The sequence below is a fragment of the Choloepus didactylus genome, chromosome 4 (genome assembly GCF_015220235.1).
Source record: "Choloepus didactylus isolate mChoDid1 chromosome 4, mChoDid1.pri, whole genome shotgun sequence".
NCBI lineage: Eukaryota > Metazoa > Chordata > Mammalia > Pilosa > Megalonychidae > Choloepus > Choloepus didactylus.
In genome coordinates, this window is record NC_051310.1 from 172627170 (window position 1) to 172654571 (window position 27402).

A 27402-nucleotide genomic window follows, 5' to 3' on the forward strand; every position below is an offset into this window, starting at 1 on the left:
TAAAATATCTTTTTTTAATTTTTTATTGAGATTGTTCACATACCATATAATTAATCAGAGATACAAAGTATACAATCAATTGCCCATGGTACCATCATACAGCTCTGCATCTATCACCACAATTAATTTTTCTTAATTTTTAGAACATTTTCATTACTCCAGAAAAGACATAAAGACAAAAAAAAGGAAACTCAAATCCTCCCATACTCCTAACCACCCCCTCCTCCATTATTGATTCATAGTCCTGGTATAGTACATTTGTTACTGTTGATGAAAGAATGTTAAAATAATACTAACTATAGTATATAGTTTGCAATAGGTATATATTTTATTCCTATATGCCCCTCTATTCTTAACTTCTAGTTATAGTGTCACATATTTGTTTTACCTCATGAGACAGATTTCTAATATTTGTACAGTTAATCATGGGCATTGTCCACCAAAAGATTCACTGTCTTATATATCCCCATCTTTTAACTTCCAGTTTCCTTCTGGCGACATACATGACTCTCAGCTTACCCTTTCCATCACCTTCACACACCACTCAGCACTGTTAGTTATTCTCACAATGTGCTACCATCACCTCTGTCCATTTCCAAAGGTTTACGTTCACCCTAGTTGAACATTCTGCTCATAATAAGCAATTGCTCCCCATTCTTTAGCCCTGTTCTATATCCTGGTAACTTATATATTATGTCTATGAGTTTACATATTATAATGAGTTCATATCAGTGAGACCCTGCAATATTTGTCCTTATGTGTCTGTCTTATTTCACTCAATATAGTGCCATCAAGGTTTCCTCATCAACCCATTTTTTAAAGATGGTTTTGTTTACATACTATACATTCCATCCTAAGTAAACAATCATTGCTTCTCTGTATAGTCATGTATTTATGTATTCAGTACCATCGCCACTATCTATATAAGGACATCTCCATTTCTTATACAAAGAAGGAGAAAGAGTCAAAGAAGGTAGAAAGACAAAAGAAAAAGAAAAAAGAAAGAGGGAGAAAAAACATGACAGCTAGAAAGCAACAAAAGGAAAGACAGCATTAAACTAAAGTAGAATAAAGAGTCAGACAACATCATCAATGCCAGGAGTCCTATACTCTTCCCCTATGTCCCCCCCCCCCCATATGCATTTAGCTTTGGTATATTGCCTTTGTTATATTAAAGGAAGCATAATACAATGTTTCTGTTAATTATAGTCTCTAGTTTGTATTGATTGTATTTCCCCCCCAATCTCACCCTATTTTTAACACTTTTTTAATGTTGACATTCATTTGTTCTACCTCATGTAAAAACATATTTGTACCTTTTATTGCAATCATTGAGCAATCTAGGTTTCACTGAGTTATACAGTCCTAGTCTTTATCTTTCCTCTTACCTTCTGGTGTCCCACATGCTCCTAACCTTCCTCTTTCAGTCATACTCACAGTCATCTTTGTTCAGTGTATTTACATTGCTGTGCTACTATCTCCCAAACTTGGGTTCCAAACCTCTCACTCCTGTCTTTTCTTTTCTGTCTGCGGTGCTTCCTTTAGTGTTTCCTGTAGAGCAGGTATCTTGTTCACAAACTCTGTCATTGTCTGTTTGTCTGAGAATATTTTAAGCTTTCTCTCATATTTGAAGGACAGTTTTGCCAGATATAGGGTTCTTGGTTGGTGGTTTTTCTCTTTCAGTATCTTAAATATATCACCCCACTTCCTTCTTGCCTCCATGGTTTCTATTGAGAAATCCACATATAGTCTTATCAAGCTTCCTTTTTATGTGATGGATCACTTTTCTCTTGCTGCTTTCAGGATTCTCTCTTTATCTTTGACATTTGATAATCTGATTATTAAGTGTCTTGGCATAGGCCTATTCAGATCTATTCTTTTTGGAGTACACTGCACTTCTTGGATCCATAATTTTATGTCTTTCATAAGAGATGGGGAATTTTGATTGACTATTTCCTCTATTATTGCTTCTGCCCCTTTTCCCTTCTCTTCTCCTTCTGGGACAGAAATGACACGTACATTCCTCCATTTCATGTTGTCCTTCAGTTCCCAGAGCTGTTGCTCATATTTTTCCATTCTTTTCTCTTTCTGTTCCTTTGTGTGTAGGCTTTCAGGTGTCTTGCTCTCCAGTTCCTGAGTGTTTTTTTTTCTGCCTCTTGAGAACTGCTGTTGTATGTCTCCATTGTGTTTTTCATCTCTTGTATTGTGCCTTTCATTTCCATAGATTCTGCCAGTTGTTTTTTCAAACTTTCAATTTCTAACTTATGTACACCCAGTGTTTTCTTTTTAGCCTTCATCTCTTTTGCCATATCTTCCCTAAACTTTTTTAATTGATTTAGCATTAGTTGTTTCGATTCCTGTATCTCAGCTGAAGTGTATGTTTGTTCCTTTGACTGGGCCATAACTTTGTTTTTCTTAGTGTAGGTTGTAGTTTTTTGTTGTCTAGGCATCTGGTTTCCTTGGTTAACCCAATCAGGTTTTCCCAGATCAGAATGGTCTCTGATCTTGGAAGGAGGCAATAGTATCTGGTTTCCCTGAGGGTGTCTTAGAAGATTGATACACCCTGTGATGCCTCAAGTCACTGTGCTTTTCTGCCCAGGAGGTGGTGCCTGTCAGCCTGTAGCTCCTGACTGGTGTAAGGAGGTGTGGCCTGTGGCTGTTTTCCCCCAGGCTCTGGGGTCTAGCTCTGAATGGAAGGCAGGTAGTAGAGCTTGGCACCACCTTCTTCCTCTTGTGGAAGATACACCCTCTAGGGAGAGGTCATTTACATTTGAATAGTACCTCTGCTTATGCTTTCTGCACCTTTGTCTGGGTCAGAGCACTGGGAACTGAAAATGGCTGAGGCTTTCTCCACTGAGCCAAAAAAGGGATAGAAAGCCCCCTTCAGGGCCAGTCCACAGCCACCTTCTGGGTCTCCAAGGTCAGTCATCACCAAAAGCTTTTTGCTTGTTGAGGATTCATAGCTTGTATTGAGCAGTCCATGTTTGTTAATTAAAACCCCTGTTGGAGCTCAGCTGAGCTATGTTCACTTGCTCGGTGCTCCCTAGCACCACCAGGCTTTGCAGTTCGGGCTGTGGGGGGGAGGGAGCTCTCAGCTGGGATCTGCAGTTTTTACTTACAGTTTTTATGCTGTGAACTTGGGCATTCCTCCCAATTCAGGTTGGTGTATGATGAGTGGACAGTCACGTTTGTCCCCCTGCAGTTATTCCAGATTATTTACTAATTGTTCCTGTTTATTAGTTGTTCCAGGGGGACAAACTAGCTTCCATGCCTCTCTATGCTGCCATCTTCATCCATCTGCAAGATTATGTTCTTTTAATCCAGTCTTGTGGGGGCAGACCTATTGTGGGTGGGACCTTTTGATTAGATTGTTTCCATGGAGATGTGACCCTGCACATTCAAAGTGAGTCTTAATCCCCTTGCTGGGGTCCTCAATGAGAGGATGAAAGGCAGAGATATTTTGGAGAGAGCTCAGAGAAGCCAAGATATGTAACCCAGAGTTTGCCCCTGAGAGAAGCTAGGAGAGAAGCTATGACTGAGGCCCAGAGATATTTTGGAGGAAGTCACAGAAACCAGAAGCTAAACCCAGGAGAGGACCAGCAGACTCCAGCTATGTGCCTTCCCATGTGACAGAGGAACCCCAGATGCCATCGGCTTTTCTTCAGAGCAGGTACTGTCCTGTTGATGCCTTAATTGGGACAGTTTCATGGTCTTAGAACTGTAAATTTGTGAACTAATAAACCTCCATTGTAAAAGCCAATTCATTTCTGGTATATTGCATTCTAGTAGCTTTAGCAAACTGAAACAATGGTGGAGGATCCCAGTGTTGCAGACAGGAACATGGAGATCTGGCAGATCAAGAAACTCACTGAAAGTTTGGAGGCAGCCCATGACAATGGCACAAGCATGACTTTGTTGATCATTTCCTCCAAAAAATTTCATGAGTGACAAAAATGTTAGTAGATGAGTTTGGAACAGAATCTAACAGTAAGTCATGAGTAAACCACCTTTGAGTACTGGGAGACATTACATTTGTACATCAAGGCTCAAACTTTATAACAAAGTACATCTAAATGGTTTGGTTGTTTATTCTGGAACAATTGTAATGGAAGAAGGCAATAGAAAAAAACAATTAATTCATCATTCATTTTCTGATAAATTCCATACAGAGGTACTTACAGCACTACTTTTGGATTACAGCATGTTTGGGTCCTTTGTAATAGATGGTACTGGTGCACTTTTTGGCACACCCCATGGAAACACAAGAGAAATCCTGTTACCAGGATGAAGCATCACCCTTGGATTAGCACTCATAAGAATTTCCACCCAACCTTTGAGCTATGCTTGCTTTCAGACACAAAGTGCAGGAAGCCAGTAACCACAAGAGCAGCCTAAACAACCATAGCTGGGCACTATGTGCAGATGTGCCAAGTGCAGATGAAAGTACCTATTCCAACCAAGTTTAGCCCCAAGACCAAAGAACACACCTGGCATAGGGTTACCCATGAGGTTACTCAGGGACTTACAAAACAGGAGATGATTTTTCCCGGTGGTGGTGGGTTGGGAGAGTGAAGTCAACATTCTGCCATTCTGCAGAGAGAGAGAGGAGTGCCAAGGTGGGGGAGGTGCTTGTAAAGTTTTGTGACAAGAGTTTCTCACAAGATTTGGTTACAACAGGATCTTATGAGATTTGTTTACAACAAGATCTTCTGAGATTAGGGGAGGGAAATTTTAATGCTTTCCCCCATGGGGGAAGGGGTCTTTTGCCTGGTCATGTAGGTGGCTGTAGGTATCTCAGTAATGTAGTAGGTGGTGGGGCCCTGGGCCCTGGTTCCTCGCAATCCACCCTCATGCAGCAGACTACATTGACCATAGGACAGACATTGCAGGATAAGAGACAACAGAACACTAGGTGTTCCCCATACATAAATAACGACCCCACAGAGAGATGCTACTGACAATTGATAAAATCTGTGCTTATTTTTTGATGCATTGAATTCTGCCTGGCCAGCAGGGTGTTCCACACAGTCCAATTTGCAGGGGTTACAGTCCAAGAAAGGCCAGTGCAAACCCAAGTTTGGGTTCAATTGTGAGCATGAATTACCATTGAGGCTATGGGTGAAAAGAAAGATGTTTATGGGGGATAACATCTTGCTAATACACAAGCTAAGTTTACATTAGTGGTCAGAAGAGTTCCTGGGGAAGAGGTGCTATTAGGGGGGTTTAGATATCACACTTTTTCCCCCCTGCAATTGCAGGGAGTCTTCTCAAGTTAAAGCTGTGGTTAGTTTAGGAATGATAGTGTCCACTAAGTCATACATACTGTACATTGAGGTATGGGGATCCTTGGTTGGCTATATATATATATATATATATATATATATATATATATATATATAGTTTTGTTTTGTTTTTTTCAAATCTTAGGTAACCCCAATACCCCATGGGCTTAGGATTCAACCAGCATGGTTGTATTGGCCAGGACCACAGCCATTCAACCTTATTTTCAACAATTCCTAATGCTTGTGGCACAGGCAAGAGCAAATTATTTTCATTACTTCATTATGGTTGTAACATTGCTGGTCCTTTTACCTGAATTCACAGTACTTGCATGGTGCCACAGTTGCCAACTGAACAGGAGCTTGAGGTTGTGAATTGCGGCTGGTGAGGGCTGGATATAACCAATGGGTCCACTGCTGTGGGGGTTGTTTGTCATCTTTCAGCTGCTCTTTTAAAAGCCCATTCTTTCAATTAACCCCTCTGCTGTGGGATTGTATGGCAAATGAAATGTCCAGAGTCCACACTTTTCTGTTCTTTGGCCAAAGAATAAAGTTCTGCTTTGCTTCACCAAATCTGGTTTCATTCTGTTGGTGCAAGTGACACTGGACAGGAGACTGGTTTTAAGAATTGGGCCCAAGAAGGGTCAGTAATAGTCCTGCACAAACTCACTGTGGATCTCCCAAAGGAACATGGTAGAGGAGGTCAGTCTGCCTTGAATTTTGCCCATTTAAGAATAAAAAAATGACAAAACTGTGTCTGCAGAGTAGCTGAGACTGCTATGCAGCTGTTTATTTCTGGGGACAAACTGAATGTGGGTGGTCTCCTTTTAGCTGGATCAGTTGACTTGTGAACTGAACTAAGTCAATCTGATATGTTTGATCAAAAGTTTCAATCAAAAGTTTTAAAATTATATGATATTTCCTATGGTGGCAAAAATGGATTCAACAAGGCATTATCTACTGCAGTTCTCTCCAACAATAAATTTATTCAAGAAAATAAATTAATGGTGATGTTTTGATGAAATCAGCCAGGACAAGGGCAAGTACTATTTTAGAGTTGAAAATACTCTAAAGGCTTTGAAAATAGGAGCTGTAGAGATTCTAATAGTCTGTGAAAATCTGGAAATAATGAGATACATTCTTCATTGCCAAGGCACAAAAGAGGGGAAATATTCTCTATCTAACTCCAGAACAGGAGAAAGAAATATTTCACAGACAGAGACAGGTCAGAAACAATAGCTGATTCAGAGCATGTCCCTACTGGAATGGTTTGCTTATGACTATAAAAAATTCAAAGCTACAGGAAATTGTCACAGATAAGTCACAAGAAGGATGCCAGTTTGTGAAGATTTGGTGGAATTGGAAGTATCTTGAGGTGCTGAGATTCCCAGGGAATGGAATACCAAGGAGGAGACAATTACTTTTATTTACTTTGATGACTACTAGGTAATCAATATGGGTCCAGCAAACTGTGCCTCACCCTCCAGCATCCAACCCAAGGAGCATACCCATGGTGGAATCCAAAAAATTCCCTACATTATCATTGGAACATTTCCAAAACTTAATCCATGAATTTTGGTAGTGAAAAAAAGTTGAAACAAAACTAGACCAAACCCTACACTTTGGTTTGTCATCATGTCAGAGTGGCAGACTACAACTAAATTCCTAAATGTCACTTGGCACTAATTTAAAAAAGAATCCCAGTTTTTACATATACTCAATGGTGAAATTGGTTGCTCTCTTATTTTATGAAAAAAAAAAAAAAAGATTTTTTAAACTTCATGCATACAAGCAAAAATACTTTAACTGCTGTAAACCTTCAAAAGTCAATAGAAATAAATTCATACTGGTTTGTCTCTTATTTTGACTGGAGAAAAAATAAATTGCTGCATTTTGCAGTGACCCATTTACAAGGCATTCTCAGTTTAGCCTGCATAAGAGGAAATATTTGTGGTCAAATGCCGGAACCATTTCTCCCCTTAGTCTCTGTTTCATGTTGAAAGGGTGAGCTAAGAGAAGGCAATTTCAACTTTATACCTTTCCCCTTCCAGACTGTCAATTTCAAGGATGCAAACTGCATTTGCAAGTCAACTGACTCCTCAAGATTTGGGCCAATGCACAGTTTCCTTCCATCTGTTTTGCAGACACATTTGGGCCCATGGTTTGGGAGCCCTCAGCATCAGTTCTTTTGACAGAAGTTCCCATAATCTTAGCCTATTAGAAACCAGTTTGAGATGAGTATGATGGGGCTTCTGTGCTTTTGCTGGGATTGTGAGAAATAAAACATACAATTTAAGTGGAAGCAAAAAAAAGTAAATGAATTTAAAAAACTGTTGTATATCCATATAATGGAATATTATTCAGCTATAACAAGTAATGAACTATCAAGCCACAGAAAGACATGAAGAAAACTTAAATGTATATTGCTTAGTGAAATAAGCCAGTATGAAAAGGTTACATTATGATTCCAACTATGTGGCATGCTAGAAAAAAACAACTATAGAGACAGTAAAAATATTAGTAGTTGTTAGGGTTTCAGTGAGGGTTGTGGGGAGGGGAGTGAATAGGTGGAGCACAGGGGATTCTTTTTTATACAGTTTATTCATATACTATACAATCTATGCAAACTATACAAATGGCTCTTGGCATAATCAGAGCTGTGTGTTCATCAGCACAATCAATTTGAGAACATTTTCATTGCTCCAAAAAGAAAAATACCATACCCCTTATACAACCCTCTATTATTGACACTTAGTATTGGTATGGTACCTTTTTTATAATTGAAGAAAGACTATTACAATATTACTGTTAACTACAGTCCACATTTTGCATTAGTTGTATATTTTCCCATATACCACCTGTGCTGGTTTGAATGTATTATGTCCCCCCAAACTCCATTATCTTTGATGTAATCTTGTGTCAGCAGAGGTATCGTTGTTGATTAGATTGTAATTCTTTGAGTGTTTCCATGGAGATGTGCTCCACCCAACTGTGGGTGATGACTCTGATTGGATAATTTCCATGGAGGTGTTACCCTACCCATTCAGGGTAGGTCTAAATTAAATCACTGGAGCCATATAATAAATGAGCTGACAAACAGAAGGAACTCAGTGCAGCTGAGAGTGACATTTTGAAGAGGAGCTACAGCCAAGAGGGACACTTTGAAGAATGCACAGGAACTGCAGATGAGATACAGTTTGAAGATGGCCGTTGAAAGCAGACTCTTGCTCTGGAGAAACTAAGAGAGGACAAATACCCCAAGTGCAACTAAGAGTGACATTTTTGAGAAACTGCAGCCTAGAGAGGAACATCCTGGGAGAAAGCCACTTTGAAACCAGAACTTTGGAGCAGACACAAGCCACGTGCCTTCCCAGCTAACAGAGGTTTTCCGGAAACCATTGGCCATCCTTCAGTGAAGGTACCTGATTGCTGATGTGTTACCTTGGACACTTCATGGCCTTAAGACTGTAACTGTGTAACCAAATAAACCCCCTTTATAAAAACCAGTCCATTTCTGGTGTCTTGCATTCTGGCAGCATTAGCAAACTAGAACACCACCCTATTTAACACCTTGTAATAGTGATGCACATTTGTTCCAGTTCATAGAAGAACATTCTTATATTTGTATTATTAACCACAGTAATCATCCACAGCAGGGTCCACTATGTTATACAGTCCCATGTTTTATCCTCCAGCTTTCCTTATAGTTACATACATGACAGTAAACTTCTCTTTTCAACCACAATTACAACCACAACTCAGCAGTGTTAATTGCACTCACAATAACATACTATCATCATCTCTATCCATTTCTAAATACTTACAATCAACCTTATTAAAAATTCTGCATAAATTACACATCAGGTGGACTGGGCAGAATAGCACAGCTGCTGAGAATATTCCATAGCTTTCAAAACATTTTTTATTTTTAAAATTTATGAAAAACAGATTGTTTCACAGAGAATGCAAGGTTGTTACAGCACCTTCTAAGGTGAAAAGTTAAATCAATCAAGAAGAAAATTTATATTTAAGGAAGAATTTGAGTAGGGTATCTTGGAAAAGGAAAGGAGACTGTTTGAATATGGTTTTCTCTCCACCCAAGTCTGTTGTTATTTTTTTAAAAAACGCACATGCAGATTTGTCTTGTCCCTGTCACACACTAGATAGCAAGTAGGGTAATGATATTTTTTATAGAGGTGGGAAAAATTATTTTCTCAATTTTACTGACTAGGAAGATAAAGAAGGTATAGAAGTGTATAGTTATTGCCTTATTTTGACTACATTACTCCTAAATAGGTTATTTTAAACAGATCATCCTGTAACAGTTTATTGATCTTTCATTCCTGAAAACTCAAGCTTGTTGGTACAAATAGGGATTAAAAAATACAGAATGTTGGACAAGGTCCTTATATTCAGATCTAGTATGTTTGTCTTAAGGAAATGCCAATTTTTCACTATAAACATGTTTTAAAATTGCCCTTTGTTAGTCCAAATGATAGAAATGGCATTCGGTAGAAACAAATTATTCATTACATTGTACATCTCTGTTTACTATGTACTAGTACTGTTTTGCTCCCTAGAGAATATAAACAAAAAATATTGCTCTAGAATATGTCACTTTGTTCTTATGCTCCCTCTAAAGAATTCGGTTTGTTAGCATCTACATTTTTTTAAAGCTGATCCAAGTGTGTAACAAATACAGTAGTGGCTCAGACCCAAGGAGACATTTTTTTAAATTAAAATCTTTATTTTTGTTTTTTTTTTCTTCAGAATTAAAACCCATGGAACATATTAGAAATTTAGGTTTGTATCTGTCTTGTTTAGTGTCTTACAAAGTACAACCTCTATTTGTGCAACAGCTCTGAGGTGAAATCCCTGGCAGAACAAAAGAGAGAGAAGCGGTTTTTCTGCCTCCATTATAAGCAAATAAATTAGCCTCCAGGTGAAGTTATCCCCAGTTCTCTCCACATGTTATTTGGTTCCTTAAAAACCTGGGGCAGTATAGTACCCAGCCCCTATCTTTTTACTACCCAGGCTTGAGGAATCGAAGGGAGAAAAATAGGCCTTTCTCTGTACAGTACATTTCATGAAGTCAGGTCTGTCCAACTCACTAGTGTGCCCAGCAAGAACTGGTACCCCTGACTTGCTCAGTTGCTGTTGCTGAATGAATGGTATTTATGTCACTTAGTACCCAGTCTCAGAAACTGAGAAAAGAACATTTGATTAGCTTCAAGTCCTTTAGCAACATACGTTATTTTCCCTGTATCAAAATAAATATGTTTTCTTGATAGAATAACATATATGACAATATATATATATACATGTATCTTTACTAATGTTTCCTGACGCTCAAGAACACAGGATATTTCATATGAGATAGCTCCCTGACAGAAGCTTTCTACTGTTATTCAGGTGGGGGAGGAATGTGCCAGTGAAGGTACCTGATTGTTTATGAGTTACCTTGGACACTTTATGTCCTTAAGACTGTAACTGTCTTTTATAACTGTCATTTATATGACTCCCTTTTATAAAAGCCAATCTATTTCTGGTGTTTTGCATCCCGGCAGCATTAGCAAACTAGAGCAGATTTTGGTACCAGAGAAGTGGGGTGCTCCTGAGTTTGCAAATACCAAACAGGTTGGAACGGCTTTTTAATGGATAAGGGGAAGATTCTGGAAGAATTGTGAGGAGATTGTTAGAAAAGGCCTAAACTGCTTTGAAGAGACTGTTTCTAGAAATACGGACTCTAAAGATACTTCTGATGAGGGCTTGAGGAGAAATGATATATATGTTGTGAACTGGAAGAAAGGTGTTCCTTGTTTTAAAGTGGCAGAGAATTTGGCACAATTGAGTCCTGGTGTTGGATGGAAGGAAGAATTTGAAAGTGACAACCTGGAATATTTAGCTGATGAGATCTTTAAGCAAAATATAGAAGTAGCCTGGCTTCTACTTGCAGCTTATAGTAAAATGCGACAGGACAGAGATAAACTTAGAACTGAACTCTTGGATTCAAAGAAACCAGAAACTGATGGTTTGGAAAATCCCAGGCTTCCAGGGGGTGGATCCCCAGAAGCTAAAGCCCAACATGAGGATTTAACCAAACATGGAACTCAGCCACCATTTCAGTACAAGCCAAGATTGGAGATGGAGTTATCCAAAAAGGATTTGTGGAAAGTCCTATTGTCTGGTGGCTTTGAACCCTGTGTGCCTCATGAAAAGCCAACAGAATTTTTGGAAGATCTTTATAGACGGAGCTGCTGCCAGTCTGAACTGGAGGGGACAGACAAGGAATAAATTGAAGGAAAAATTTCTTCAAAGACAGAGCCATGGAGGTTGAGGTTTGGAGTCAAGATGTCCCAGGCTGGGAGAGCAGAGTGGCCCACACACATGGAAAGGGTAAGTTTGCCCCAGAGGTCAAGGGTAGGCCTTCTGCCTCAATGCTCCGGAAGAGTTTTGCCACCCCAGGACCCAAAGAAAGTGGAGCACATTCCCAGGGGAATGGGGAGAGCCTGGCCACCACCCGACTGTTCTGAAGGGGTTGAGTGTGTGCCCCGGAGATGGAAGAGAATCCCGGTGCTGCCCTGATGTTTGAGGAGGGTGGGGCCAAAAAGGTGGTCTCCCCAATGTGTGGATATGTTGGAGCACTCACCCAAGCGTTTGGAGAGGAAAGGGCGGCCACAAAGGCCCTTAGGAAATCTAATGGAGTTTGCCCTGCAGGTTTTAGGAACTGTTTTGGTCCCTTAAACCCTGTTTTCCTTACTGTTTCTCCTTATGGCAATGGGAATGTTTATCCTATGACTGTCCCTCCTTTGTATATAGGAAGCAGATAACTTGTTCCAAGTTTCACAGGTATAGAGCCTGAGGGGAATTTTGCTTTAGGATAGACCATGCTTGTAACTGATTTTGATGGGATCTTGTGCTTAACTATTGTTACTGGAATGATTTAAGTTTTTGTAATATTGTGATAGGATGAATGTATTTTGTATATGGAAAGAGCATATCATTTTAGGGTCCATAGGGTGGAATATGCCAGTTTGAATGTATTATGTCCCCCAGAATGCCATTATCTTTGATGTAGTCTTGTGTGGGCAGATGTTATCAGTGTTGATTAGATTGTAATTCTTTGAGTGTTTCTGTGGCGATGTGCCCCACCCAATTGTGGGTGATGACTATCCCACTCATTCAGGGTTGGTCTAAATTAAATCACTGGAGCCATATAAATGAGAAACAGAAGGAACTCAGTGCAGCTGAGAGTGACATTTTGAAGAGGAGCTACAGCCAAGAGGGACACTTTGAAGAATGCACTGGAACTGAGAGAGGAGCTTCAGCTTACAGAGACATTTTGGAGACGGCCTTTGAAAGCAGACTTTTGCTCCAGAGAAGCTAAGAGAGGACCAGCACCCCAAGAGCAATGAAGTGCAATTTTTGAGGAGCTGAAGCCTAGAGAGGAATGTCCTGGGATAAAGCCATTTTGAAACCAGAACTTGGAGTAGACGTCCGCCACGTGCCTTCCCAACTAACAGAGGTTTTCTGGATGCCATTGGCCATCCTCCAGTGAAGGAACCCGATTGTTGATGTATTACCTTGGATACTTTACGGCCTTAAGACTGTAACTGTGCAACCAAATAAACTCCCTTTTATAAAAGCCAATCCATTTCTGGTGTTTTGTATCCTGGCAGCATTAGCAAACTAGAATAACATCCAAGGCCACTCTGACCTTATCACCAGAATCTGCTGCACTGTTTCCAATCCATCTGTTACCATTTAGAATTGATTGTGCTGTTTTTCTATCTTTGTAAAAAGAAGTTTCACATATTCTATGTTGAAAATTACAAGTGGGAGAGAGGCATCCTGTCTTCCACCAGCACAGAGTCCATCCCAAACTGGTCAGTGCACAGCTTCATGAAAGCCAGACACTCAGGAGCCACGGGTCCATGGCATTCAGGTGAGGCCCAAAGAGCACTGGGGAGATGAGGTCATGGACCATGGCAGACTTTAAGGCAGACTTCAGCACACCATTCTTTAAGTAGTTTATTCTGTTCCAAGTAGAAATCCAAATGATGCAATACTGATAGAGAGGGGCAAGAATGCTTCTCTCATCCAGCGAGGGGTTCCCAAAGCGTTTGGCATTGTCAAGAAGAATGAACATACTAGCACCTTCATCATCTTGAAAGCTCTGGTAGTGATGTTGGTCAGCATTGCCAATCAGGTAATCAAACACAGCTGTGTTGATGATGTCCAGGAGGCGTGGGCCAGAGTCATAAGGAAATGTTTTCTTCACACCGTCGCAGTAGTTCTCGTCATACTCCCATCTGGCCAATTTGCCCTTTCAGTAAGTTCTGCCCCATGGGTGTTGGTGTTTCTGCAGAGGCCAGAGTGTGACAGATCCCTGCATCGTGTCTCCATTGGCACAAGCTGGCTCTGTTTCTCAGCAGTAATAACACTTCCCATAGAAGCAAGTATTGTTTCCTACAGTCAGGAAGGTGCTCAACAGCTGCTCCATGGCAAGAGGCTTGGTGTCTGTCTGCAGATTAATAAATCTCCCAACCACCAAGGGGACTCTGCAGAAGTCTAGAATCCTGTCCAAATGAAAGGCTGCTACCTCTGTGTTGTGTCTATCATGACTGGCATATGGTTTCCCTTCCACCACATAGTCATGGCTATACTGCTTAGGTTTGAAGACAACTTTCTGACCTCCTTCGAGTATCAGTAAGGTTTTCAGTTGTGTCCCTTTATAACCCACATAAGCTTTAATGATATTCTTGGTGGCCATGGCATACATGATTGCCCCCAGTTTTGGTGTCTCTTCAGGGTACACTTCCAGGGGAACCACACATTGGGCTGCAATATCCCAGGGAGACTGCAAGGTGTGGTCCAGCTTGGGCTTCAGCTCCACCGGCAAGCCGGCCATCATTTGGTGAAAAGCCCTCTGGTCCTCCGAATTGGCAGCTGATGTATTTAAATCATCAATCAGGAAAACTTTGGTGAAGAAAAAGATGACAAGGAGAATTGTTAACAGCACGACTTGCTTTAGCTTCATGTTGACCTCTTTTACTTCCCCCCCTGACTCAATCTCTCGCTTATCAAGGAGAGCAGGTGGTGACGTTAGCAAGAAGATTCCATTGTCTTACACACTGGTCCAGGTTTTCTTTGTAGCACCTCCTTCAACTCCTGCCTGGCCCTAGGCTCGCTCCATGGCCGCCCGCGCCAGGCGGTGCAGCACTGCCCCCCCACCCTCACCTCCCCACCGCCTCTGGGAAGGGGCAGCAGCACGCCGTGCACGTTGCCCGCAGCCGCGGCCGCCACTGCAGCTCCTGCCCACCCCCGGCCCGGCCATTCCTTGGCCACCTCTCCTAGCGCTGAGGCAACCGTCGTACACCCACCCCCTACCTCCTCAGCTCCGCAAGACATTTTTTATTTTTTTAAATCATTTTTCATTCAAGTACTTTCTACTTTCTGGATCTGGTATCTCCTAAAATGTGAGAAACCAGTTACTATTAATCATAAACCAGTTACTATTAATCATAAACCACCTGCTGATTGTAAATGTGAGGTTTAACAAATAAGTAATGCATACTGTATCTATTCAAGTGTCGCTTCATTTTAAATGTGAGCAGAAAATTGAATGCCTATTCTATTTTCTGCAGTTTACTATACAATGACTCTGAGTAAGTTGAAGTTTAGTTGTGCAACAAATTTATATTAGAATACAATTTAAAGTGGTTTTCTCTACAGCATTTTTTGACTGGGGAATCAAAAGGTAATGTTAATTAGTACATTTTGTTCTTGTACCAGTTATGTTTCTATAAAGTGTGGTGCCTTGCGTATCCCAGAGAGGCTAGAAAACTTTGTGGTTTGAGGATTCTGTGTACATGGTTTTTTTTTTTTTTTTTTTTTTTTTTGTGTGTGTGTGTGTGTGTGTGTGTGTGTGTTTTTCAGAATACATGTACAATAAAATGTTCATTGCTTGTTAAAAAAAGTTACACATCAGCTCCCCATTCTCTATCCTCATTCTATCTCCTGGTAACCTGGTAACCCATGCTCTAGACTTTAACTCTATGAAATTTCTCATTTTAATTAGTTCATGTTAGTGAGACCATACAATATACGTCCTTTTGTGTCTGGCTTATTTCACTCAACATAACATGTTGTTGCATGCATCAGGACTTCATTCCGTCTTACAGCTGAATAATATTCTATCGTATGCATATACCACATTCTGTCCATTCATTCTTCAGTTGATGGATGCTTGGGCTGTTTCCATCTTTTGGCAATTGTGAACAATGTTGCTATGAACATTGCTGTGCAAATGTCTGTTTGTGTCCCTGCTTTCAGTTTTTCTGTGTATATACCTAGTAGTGGGATTGCTTTATCATATGGCAATTCCACACTTAGCTTCCTGAGGAACTGCCAAACTGTCTTCCACAATGGCTGCACCATTCTACATTCCCACCTGCAGGAGCACAGGGGATTTTCAGGGCAGTGAAACTATTCTGTATGTTACTGTAATGGTGGATCACATTATGCATTTATCAAAACCCACAGAACTGTTCAACATAAAGAGTGAGCCCTAATGTAAACTAAGGACTTTAATTAATAATAATATGTCAATATTGGTTCATTAATTGTAACCAAAAAAAACCACACTAATGCAAGATGTTAACAGAAGAAACTGTGAGAGGGGTGAGAAGAATGGGTATTTGGGAACTCTCTGTACTATTTCAATTCTCTGTAAACTTAAAACTGATTTAAAAAATAAAATAAAATCTATTAACCTAAAAAAATGAATCATAATCTTTAGACAGATCATTTATAACAGGGTTACTACAATGCATTAGAATGCTCTGGTTGCCTTTATAAAACTTATTCCTGCAAAGGAGAAGCTAAGCCTACTTATAAGAGTCACTCCCAAAGAACCTCTTTTGTTGCTCAGATGTGTCCTCTCTCTCAGCCAATTCTGCAAATAAACTCACTACCCTCCCCCTATATGTGGGACATGATTCCCAGGGGTGTAAGTCTCTCTGGCAACATTGGATGTAACTCCCTGGGATGAGCCTGGCCTGGTATTGTGGGACTGACAATGTCTTCTTGACCAAAAGGGGGAAAAGAAATGAAACAAACTAAAATTATACATAAAGTTCCCATGGGAATAGGAGCCCCGGACTGGTAATGAAAATTTTAACAGGCTTTTTTTTTTTTTTTTTTTCCTGCAGAAATTGTGGCCATATTACAATGTTTTGGGTAGCTTCTATTCCTCTTGGGCTTAAGATTCATAACCAGCACAGCTGCATAGGCCAGCACCAAGGCCAAAGGACCTCATTTTCCCCTGTTTTTATGGTCTGACACATAGGCAACAATAAATTATTATTCTTCCTCCTTTTAGGCTGTAAAGTAGCTGAACCTTTTATTTGTATTTTTAGTTCTCGCATTGGACCTGCCATTAGCATTTCAAGTGGAGCTGGGGCTGTAGCCTGCAATGTAGCATATAGATGGGTTCAAACCTGATATATAGCCTTTTAGTCCATTGTTGCAGGGCTTTCTTAGCATCTTTCAACTGTTCCTTTAAGAGGCCATTCATTCTTTCTATAAGACCTGTGCCCATGGGGTTATAGGATAGATGAAAAGTCCACATTACATCATGATCCATGCTTGGATTATTTGTCTGGTGAAAGGGTTCCCTGATGTGCTGGTTTGAAGCTATTATGTACTCCAGAAAAGGCCATTCTCTTTTAATCCATTCCTGTGGATGCAGACCTGTTGTGGGTGGGACCTTTTTGTTAGGTTATTTCAATTTGAGAGGTGGCCCTCCCCATTCAAGGAGTTATAAAGGATTTAATCCTTTTACTGGAGTCCTTTATCCTCTTATAAAGGACAGAAAAAGCCAAGAAAGCTTGTCCTTATAAAGGACAGAAAAAGCCAAGAAAGCTTAGGGAGAAAAGCCCTGCAGAGGACCCACAGAGAAACCACTGGAACCAGAAGGTAAAAGCAACAAAACCTAGAAAAGGACAAGCAGATGCCAGCCATGTGCCTTCCCATGTGACAGAGGTGTTTCAGATGCTGTCAGCCCTTCTTCCAAGAAGGCATCATCCTGTTGATGCCTTAATTTGGAATTCTCATGGCCTTAGAACTGTAAATTTGTAAGTTAATAAGTCCCTGTTGTAAGAACCAACCCATTTCTGGTATATTGCACTCTAGCAGCTTTAGGAAACTGAAACACCTGATCACTGTCTATTTGTGTAGGTGTCCTATAGAGGGAACTTATCTTTTCTGAGTGTATGGTTGCTTATTGATTAGTTTTCCATACTAGAAAAGCTAACAGAAGTCCCATGGCAGTATCTACTGTGGTGAATACATACCCTGCCCTTCCAAGAGCAGAAGGGGACTGATGGGTCATTTGCTTCTGGGTCACTAGAACCTGTGACTGGCCAATATGTCCCAGCTGGTGGAGCAATTGGCATTGTCATCACAGGGACCAAGACAGGCACTCCTGTGTTATGTCTGTAAGTTGTTGGTGTGTGATGGGTAGCTGGAGTTGCTGGGCTAAATGCCATAAGGTTTCATACCTTCAGTGTCTGCTCTTCTGATGAAGCCACTTGACCACTTCTTGAGTTTCAGTAGTGTGGCTTCAGACTTGAGCGAGGATGCCTGCCTCAACATTCCCAGGTAGCATGTTAGGAGTGTGGGCAGGGACATGGTAGATAGTTACCTTTCATCATGGCGGGTGTGCCGGTTTGAATGTATTGTGTCCCCCAAATGCCATTATCTTTGTGGTCTTGTGCGGGGCAGACATTTTGGTGATGGTTGGATTTGCTTGGAGTGTGCCCCACCCAGCTGTGGGTGATGATTTCAATGAGATGTTCCCATGGAGGCGTGGCCCCACCCATTTGGGGTGGGCCTTGATCAGTGGAGCTATGTAAATGAGCTGACTCAGAGAGAGGAAACTCACAGAGTGTAGCTGGGAGTGCAGCTGGGAGTGATGTTTTGAAGAGGAGCAAGCTTGCTGAAGAGGAATGTCCTGGGAGAAAGCTGTTTTGAGGCCAGAGTTTTGGAGCAAATGCCAGCTGCCTTCCTAGCTAGCAGAGGTTTAGTGGATGCCATTGGCCATCCTCCGGTGAAGGTACCCGATTGCTGAGGTGTTACCTTGGATGCTTTGTGGCCTTAAGACTGTAACTGTGTAGTGAAATAAAACCCCGTTTTATAAAAGCCTATCCATCTCTGGTGTTTTGCATTCTGCAGCATTAGCAAACTAAGACAGCAGGTGTCCCAGATGTCTTGCCACAGTTCTCTTCCCCATAGGGGGTGACCTATGACTGTCCATTTTTCTTGTTTCCAAGTTGCCATCCAGGTTGTGAGGCCTTTGTAAACAGCCCAGTTCTCAGTACAGATAGTATGTCTCCTGGTTTATGCACTATAACCATCCATATGGCTCTTATTTTTCAGCCCATTGACTGCTTTGCATACCACCAGTCTCCCACCGTATAATGTCAGTACTGGTTTGTACCTCCATGGCTTTCCAGGTGGAAAGCCACTCACTAGAGGATCTATCAGCATACCAAGTGGACTTGGGAATTGTTTCTGTGCCCTCTAGAGTGGGTACTTCAACAGCTATTTCAGACACAATGATTTTAGCTGTTGAATCTTCTACATATTATACTGACCCTAAAATCTTGCACATCTTGGCACTAAGAGGGCTGGTATCGAAAGCACGGCACTGCAACAAGTAAGCGTTCCACTTTGTTAAGATGCTTAATTGTGCACTGCCAGAGCGGGGCTTATTGGCTATGCCCATAATTGATCTCTGTAAAGGGAGGGCAGTACTCAAGGTGTTGGGACTGTGTCAGATTTTCCACTTGTAATAGAGCATTACATGCAGCACATAGTTGCTATTCTAAGGGGCTATATCTTACTTCTGCCCCTTTCCATAATTTTGACCAAAACCCTAGGGGCACTCATTTACAATGTTGCTTCTGCCACAAACCCCACCCCAAACCAATCTTAGTGATAGCCACATCCAATTCACAGGGTAAATTAGGATCTATCCCTCTTAGTGCTTGTGCCTGTGCTGTTGCCCTTTTCGCTTTTTTAGAAGCAGCCTGCTGGGGGTCATCCTATTCCCAAGTGTGACTTTTAATAATTAGCATATACAATGGTTTTAATATTTGAGCTAAATGGGGAATGAAAGGTCTCAGTGTAGGAAAACATTGTACCTTATCAATTACTGCAGAAGGAATAGTGTTTGTCTTACCCAGTCACACAAAACCCAAGAATTTGACAGAGCAGCCAGGGCCTTGCAGCATGTCTTGGTAGATTGCCCAACCCCAACTCTCCAGATGGGTTATTAAGGTCTCTGATGCCTCTTTTAGTTCTGAGAGAATTGCTGGTTAACATAGTATCATCAATATAATGAAACAAAGTCACAAATTTGGGTTTCTCCCTATTGGCTAAGTTTTTGCCAGTAGCAAATGGTTGGGTTATGTAAATATCCTCATGGGCGCACAGTGAAAGTCCTCTGTTGTCCTTCCCAGTGAAGGCAAAAGCAGGTTGACTTGCTTTATCTAAGGGAATACTGAAGAAAGCATTACCTAAATCTAAAACAAAATGATAATGTCATAAATAAGTGCTAATTTCTTGTAGTAAAGAGGCAATGTTCGGAACCAATGCATACAAAGGTGGTGCTTCTTTATTGAATTTGTGGTAATCTACTCTCATGCACAAGGTTCTGTCAGGTTTTCTGTACTGGCCACACAGGTCTATTATAGGGGCTATGGATTGGTACTAATATTCCTACTATTTCTAGTTCCTTAATGGTTGCAGAAATCTCTTGATGTCTCCCCCTCCCCCAATGAGCTTATACTGTTTAATGGTTACAATCCTCTGAGGTTGTGGTACTTTTACAAGGGATCATTTCACCTGTCCCCTTAGAACTACTTTTACTACTCTACACCAGAGGCAGAATTATCCTATGGTAGTTTGTAATTTGGAATTTAAGAGAAGATCAGTTCCTAGTATATACTCAGGTATCAGAGAAATATATACAGTGTATTACCAGGGGGATAATTTCCCAATTTGCAAGATCAGATTATGTCATTTTTTTTATTAAATTCAGTTTTATTGAAATACATTCACACACCATGCAACCATCCATGATATACAATCCACTGTCCACAGTATGATAACATAGTTACGCGTTCATCACCACAATCTATCTCTGAACATTTTCCTTACATCAGAAAGAACTGGAACAAGAATAAAAAATAAAAGTGAAAAAAGAACACCCAAATCATCCCCCCATCCCACCCCATTTGTCCTTTAGTTTTTATCCCCATTCCTCCACTCATCCATACACTAGATAAAGGGGGTGTGATCCACAAGGTCTTCACAATCACACTGTCACCCCTTGTAATCTACATTATTATATAATTGTCTTCAGGAGTCCAGACTGCTGGGTTGGAGTTTGGTAGTTTCAGGTATTTACTTCTAGCTATTCCAATACATTAAAGCCTAAGAGGTGTTATCTATATAGTGCATAAGGATGTCCACCAGAGTGACCTCTCGACTCCATTTGGAATCTCTCAGCCACTGAAACTATTTTGTCTCATTTTGCATCCCCCTTTCGGTCAAGAAGATACTCTCAGTCCCACGATGCCAGGTCCACATTCATCCCCGGGAGTCATACTCTGCGTTGCCAGGGAGATTTACAGCACGGGGAGTCGGGTCCCACGTAGGGGGGAGGGCAGCGAGTTCACCTGTCGAGATGGCTCAGTTAGAGAGAGAGAGGGCCACATCTGAGCAACAAAGAGGTACTCAGGGGGAGACTCTTAGGCACCATTACATACAAGTTTAGACTCTCCTTTGTGGTAATGAGCTTCATAAGGGCAAGTCCCATGCTCGAGGGCTCAGCACATCAAACCGCCAGTCCCAATGTTTGTGACAACATCAACACCAGGCCAGGTGACGATGTCCAACACATCCGCACCTTCCCCCAGATCCTTGGGGCTGGGGAGGGGGAGGCTGTAAATATATTTTTTATTATCTGCCCAAATTACTCTAGGATGTGTCACTATTTCACTCCAGCCTATACTAACCTACCGTATCTCACTTCCTATTCAAAGTTCCATGGAATTGTGGTGTTCGAACAAATCAACTGTAGAGTTGTACTGTTTAGAAAATTTAGATCCTGTGCCAAATAGATATCTATTCCCTTGGTCTCATATGAAAGTTGAAGTTTTAAAACACAATCAGTTTCAACCTTTACCCTTTGGCCTGGCTTGCCCTGGTCTTAACCAGACCTGCTTCATTCATATCACTAATTGAAGTCTGGGCTCTTTTTCAGCTTTTCTTTTCTTTTCTTTTTTTTTTTTGACAGTGGCTGTATGCACTAATACTGACATTCATATCTGCTGAGCTCTAGCTCTGAGTTTCAGGTGTCTCAGAGATATGCATTGTTCCAGAGACCAATCAGGTTATACACTAGGGGATCAGCATCTAAAAGTTTAGGGATAGGCCTTACAATTCAGGGATAGAGTTAACTGCTGTAAGAGCTTACAATCTAGGGACTATTACAATTATTGTGTCCACGTTAGGCTATGTTCTAAGATTCAATTCTGAGTTTACACATTGTAGTTAGTCCATATTGGTGAGGCAGCATCCCTCTCACCATGTTTTCTCCAACACTTTTACTCCTATATATATATATTTTCCTACAATTTTATAGAGTTATGTTCACATACCATACATTTATCCACAGTGTACAATCAGTTGTTCATGGTATCATCATAAAGTTGTACATTTATCACCACAATCAGCACTTGAATATACTGATTACTACAAGAAAAAAAATTTTTTTTAGCAATAAGAAAAAATGATAAAAAGAAAAATAACATGTCATACAATACAATATACTAGTAAGAACAGCAAATAACACCGCTACCAAGAATCCCATATTACTCCCCTATATCCCCCTCTCATACACATTTAGCATTGGCATATTGCCTTTGTTACATTTAATGGAGTTATATTACAATGTTACTGTTGACCATAGACTCCAGTTTGCTTTGATTATGTTTTTTCCTGAATACCATCCCTTTTTCAAATTTCTACATGGTTGACATTCATTTGCTTTCCCACATGCAAAAACATTTTTATATTTGTATATTTAGTAACAGTCATTGGCCACTCCAGTTTTTGCCACGTTATACAGTCCCAGTCTTTATCATCTATCTTTACCTCTGGTGTCATACATTCTCCTGTCCCACCTCTTTCAGCTTTACTCACAGACATCTTTGTTCAGTGTACTTACAATACCGTGCTACCATCACAGAGTATTATGCTATCTATTTCTGGATCTATGCAATCAATCCTAAACATTCTGTAGTCCTTCAGCATCAAATGGCTGATTCATTTGGTTTTGATCATCTTTCACCCATAGCAGTCTGTGTCCAGAATGGGTCTGTTAAATTGGGCTACATTTCCATAAATCAAAGTACATTCAGCTCTGGTGTCTACTAGAGCTAACACTCTGTGCTTGTTAATAGGGGACCAACAAATAGTTAATTCTACATGTGGTCTCTGGTCCATGGGATCCCCAGTTATGGTACATACCTGGGGGCCTTGACCTTTCCCCTATGGGAGAAGGGGGCTTGCCAGCCCTCCTCCAGGGGTATTGAGGGTTCTTGTGTTTTGGAAGGGGTTTTCTAAGTTGGTTTATCTTCCCCTTCAGCTGTTCAGGGATTCATTTTAGTAAACTCTTGTCTTTGGGTAATTTATTCCATAATTTAACTAAAACAGCATTTGGTTGTTTATCTATAGTTTCTAGTTCTGTCCCTGCAGCAATTAGATCAGCCCACATTTGCTTATATGAGGGCCATCATTTTCTCATAAAGTCTTTCCCTCCTCCCTCACTCCTCTTTTCTGGAGTTCCTCTGATTCCCCAAGATCTGCTATAGTTGAACAGCATTTGAATAAGGCTTTCCCATTAGAGGAGTCAAAATAGACATGAGGGAGTCCATAAAAATTATTAGGAGCAGTGTGCAGACTGATGACTTTAATTCTGCTGTAAAAGTTTCATTGTCAGGGCTGCAAAATGCTCAGAATATATTGCATGTTTCATCCCAAGATCCCACAAAACATCTTGTAGTTCTTCCATAGATTGCCACAGATTGTAGTGTGTGGAATATCTCCCCCACTGGGCCAGGCAGCCTTGCATGCAGCTACTAGCCAGGCTAAAAATCTAACATTTCTTCACAATTTAGGGTGGTATAAAGGCACTGGCACAGGGATGGGTGCGTCATAATAGACATTAGCTTAATCATCTCCATTCCAGTTAATGTTATGCCCTCTGTTCCTGTGTCCCATAATTGTATCTATAACACTGCCTGATTTCACCTAATTCAGCAGCAGTATAATCTCTCATGGTAATGTGGAGTTTCCACTCAGGAGGTGGTAAATTCTGAGAGTCTGCCCCATTAGGTGATTCTTGTGCCATTTTGAATTTTGCTGTAGCCCTGGGTATACTTGTTGTGGTGGCTCCTCTTCCTCCGCTTCCCATACTTCTTCCTTTTCCTCCTCTTCATCCTCAGATGAAGAATCTATGGGATCTCAAGCTTTTGGGTTCCACCCTGGTTTAGTTAGCATTCTCCACATTTGAACTCAGGGTAATTTTTGACCACGAGCTCAAGCATATGTACAAGCTAAAGTTTCTAATCGATCATCCACATGACAGAAGTGCTCAGTTAAGGCATCGTTCATGTCTGCTTGAGTGAGCTGGGGTGTCCCCATATTCTTGCGGTGGTCCCCATCCATCCAGGAGGGCAGCCATGGACGATGCAGGCCAACACAGAATTTCCCTCACTGAGTCTTCCTTTCCTGGACCCATGCCAACTGCTGCTGGTAGTGTCTCAGTCTCCTAGTTGGCTCGCCAATTGTTCTGGCCCAGACTGAGTTCATGAAAAGCATGGGTTACTGCTGCTGCAAGACCAAAAACATGCCAGGCACTGAAGTAGACATAGATTTATTAGGCCTTATGAACAGAAGAGAGTCTCTGATGGCATCAGTCTGGAGGGGTGGTGCTCCGCAGAGGGGCAGGAGTGTAAGGGGCAATATGTATATGATTTTAGAATAAAGATACCCCATACAGTATGAGGACATCAGGCCTCTAGTATAATCATTAAAGGGTCTTAAGACCTGATGTTTTACTAAGATTAATATTTAAAACCAAGATACAATCAGTGCTGTCCTGCTCCCATCTCCTTACATCCCTGATTACATTCTTTTCCCTTGGGGTAGGGGGTTGTTTTCTTTCTTGACCTTTATCCTAGTCAAGCAGGCTGTAATGTGCTTGGGGTTTCATTCCTGTTTAGGAGGGGTCTGGGTCCTGGGCTGCCACAGTAATCTTGTTACCTTGAGAATTTGATTCTGAAATTCATTCTCCAAATTAACAACAGAATGATTTATCCCAAGTGTAAATCTGATCACATCATTTCTCTGTTTAAATTTCAATTGCTGATAATATGGAATCAAGTCCAAGTTACTTTTAAAAGAATGGAAAACCATCCATAATCTCTCTAGTCCTATTTCCCACCACTTTTCACCTTGAGTTCTACATTGTGGTAATACTAAAATGCTTACAATTGCCTGTAGAATCTCCTCTCCATACTGATTTCTCTACAAGGAATTTCCTTCTTCCAGCACCCCCATTCCCACCTCTTCATCTGGCTAACACCTAGCCATCCTTCAAGACAACTCTAGATCTTCCCTGATTCTGTCTTCTTCATTTCTAATCTTCCCTTTCCCAAAGGCATTTAATAGTTGACATAGCATTCTTAGCTAATAGTGTGCATAATTTTCATTCATTACTTTATTTCCATAATTGAACAGAGTGCCTGGCACATTTTAAGCCTGATATTTGTGGACTTGAGAGTATTCCTGATCTGACATTCCTTTGTTCCCTGTAATGAAAGAGGTATTCATATTCTTTTCCTTCTTATTCTCATCCATATTTCTGCAAAGCCCAATTCATAGGAGGGATGACGACTTGAAAAGAGGAAGTAAAGTTCTAACTGTTCTCTTTTCTTTCTTATTATAGAGAAGAAACTTAGCAGGATGGAGAGTAAAGAACTATGTGGGTAATGGAAGTGGCAGAGAGGGTAGGGAATAAATTAGCTATTGTGGTCTGAAAAGCTCAGGAAAAGAGCAGAAAAGAGCTACCTACCTGGGGTAATCTGGAGGAAGGACTAGGGAGGATGGGGCCTAATGTCGGAACTCATTGCATAAAAACTGGGGAGAGGAAGAAACAGTTTACTGACAGGAAAGAAAACATGCGATTTTTCTTTATCCTGGAGACTTTCAGCATCCAGCTAATGAGCTTTAAAAAAACTAGGGCTGATGTTCCTTTACCTAGATAGAAATTGTATAATCTGTTTCTCTAAATCTACCTTATCAATTCGTTATTTTGTTTGAACTTTCTCAATGCTGTAGTCACTATCTCCTTATTTCTGATTATTCCCTAGCTAGAAAAAGCAACTGTCTCTCCTCTCTTTTATACATATTCTTGATTTGGCCTTCAGTGGTTGCATGAAGTGGTTGTTCCTAGTTGAAGTGCTCTTCCCATCCATGTGACTATTCCACCCTTATTTTTGTTTCATATAATTTTACTGTACCTTGTTTACATCCATAACTATCTGATTCAGACCCTGACTGGCAAAAAATGCAAGTCAATGCTAAATCTACAGCAAACCCCCTCAGAGAACTGCTCCATCATTACAACAAAAATAATAACCAGGATTTTATGAATACTATAGCATATTTTGTTCCAACTAATTTACATCCAATTTTATGTCTTTTTTTCATTCTCTAACTACTAAAGTGTAAGTTCCTTTCATTAACATTAACTTGGGAACCCATTATTATTTCATATTAGGCCTAGGGATGCATAAAAGAAGCATTATTGTTTATTATTCAGAACCCAGAAGATTACCTGGCACATAAAACGTGCTCAATAAATATGTGGTGTCTGAACGAATAACGAGTAACAGGAGATAAACTGACATTTATAAAAGCAATACTGCTCTGTGGAATAAGAAAACCACATTTGAATTACTAGCAGCTAATTATTCCATTTCTTTCATATTTCAACACTGAGATCCTCTCCTCTTCGTCCCGCCCCGCACCGTTCTCAGCCCCCTTTCTCTCCCCAAACCACACCCATAAACACACGCGTGCGCGCAAACACACCTGATGATTCGGCCAGCTCCCGTGGAGACACCCTAGAGTTAAAGTTGAGGCCCTAAGACGCGTTTATTAACCAAGCGTTTTCCCTCCTCTAATCAGGTTTTGTCCAGTCAATATTTTGCTCTCTCAGAACTGGCCCGTCGTCTCGGCCTCGACCACGGCACCCTGCCTAAGCAGCTAGCCAAGAAAACCTGAAACGCCCCTTTTCTTCCCCAAAGACTTAAGACTCTCCAAGGTCCCTGCTTGTCCTACAAGCACCGCCCCGCGGCTCTAGCGGCACGGCACGCGCATGCCTGGTGCGCGCTTCTGCCCTCTCCCGCGCCGCGCACCTCCCAGTCGCTCCCCGACGGGCGCGCTTTCTCGCGCGGGACCAGAGACTCCGAGAGAGAGGCGATTGGCTGACGCGGAGGCTGCGCGTTTTGCTTGAGAAACTTTGGGGGAGTTCGTCAAGCCAGTTACCTGGGAGGTGTCGCGCGCATCTCAGGTAAAGGGGTTGCTGGGAGATTTGAGGTACCGAAGAAGGATAGAGTGGGCATAGATCAGCTTGGAATTTCCGGCCGTAGCCTGGTACGAGAAGGGGGCGCTCGAAGTCTGCACTCAGGGAATGTTTGCGGCTGGGGATGATGGGCGTACTGGAAGGTCAGCGTCGTGGGGTCCTCACGTGAAATTCAAAAGTGTCTGGACGGCACCGTCCACTAAATGCTTCTTACAAGAAATCAGCAGCTTAGCGTTTATTTAAGGGTGTAGGTACTTGTTTGCTTGTTTTTTTCCATCAGTCGCGCTCTGTTAGAGGTTTCCAGTTCTGGTTCAACCTCTGATTGATTCTGTGCCCTTGAGGGAGTCATTTAATCGTTTTATACTTCAGTTCTCACACTTGTAAGTTTGGGCAAAGAGT

At 41.2% G+C, this 27402-nt stretch overlaps 1 protein-coding gene and 2 pseudogenes across 8 annotated transcripts in view; 2 read left to right on the forward strand and 1 right to left on the reverse strand.

Annotated features, from left to right (window-relative positions):
* MIPOL1 (mirror-image polydactyly 1) overlaps positions 1–27402 on the forward strand; it is a 521065-nt gene that overhangs the window by 44874 nt on the left and 448789 nt on the right. For 2 of the 8 annotated variants that reach the window (XM_037834852.1, XM_037834849.1), the window contains exon 1: positions 26753–26991. The exons of 2 other annotated variants lie outside the window; for them this stretch is intronic. The gene's annotated coding sequence lies outside the window, so the exon portion shown is untranslated. Of the gene's footprint in view, positions 1–26748; positions 26992–27022; positions 27075–27402 lie in introns of those variants that run through there. 4 more of the 8 variants (XM_037834848.1, XM_037834850.1, XM_037834855.1 and 1 more) reach the window with 4 other exon arrangements.
* LOC119532436 lies at positions 3711–7545 on the forward strand (annotated as a pseudogene).
* LOC119532438 lies at positions 13109–14319 on the reverse strand (annotated as a pseudogene).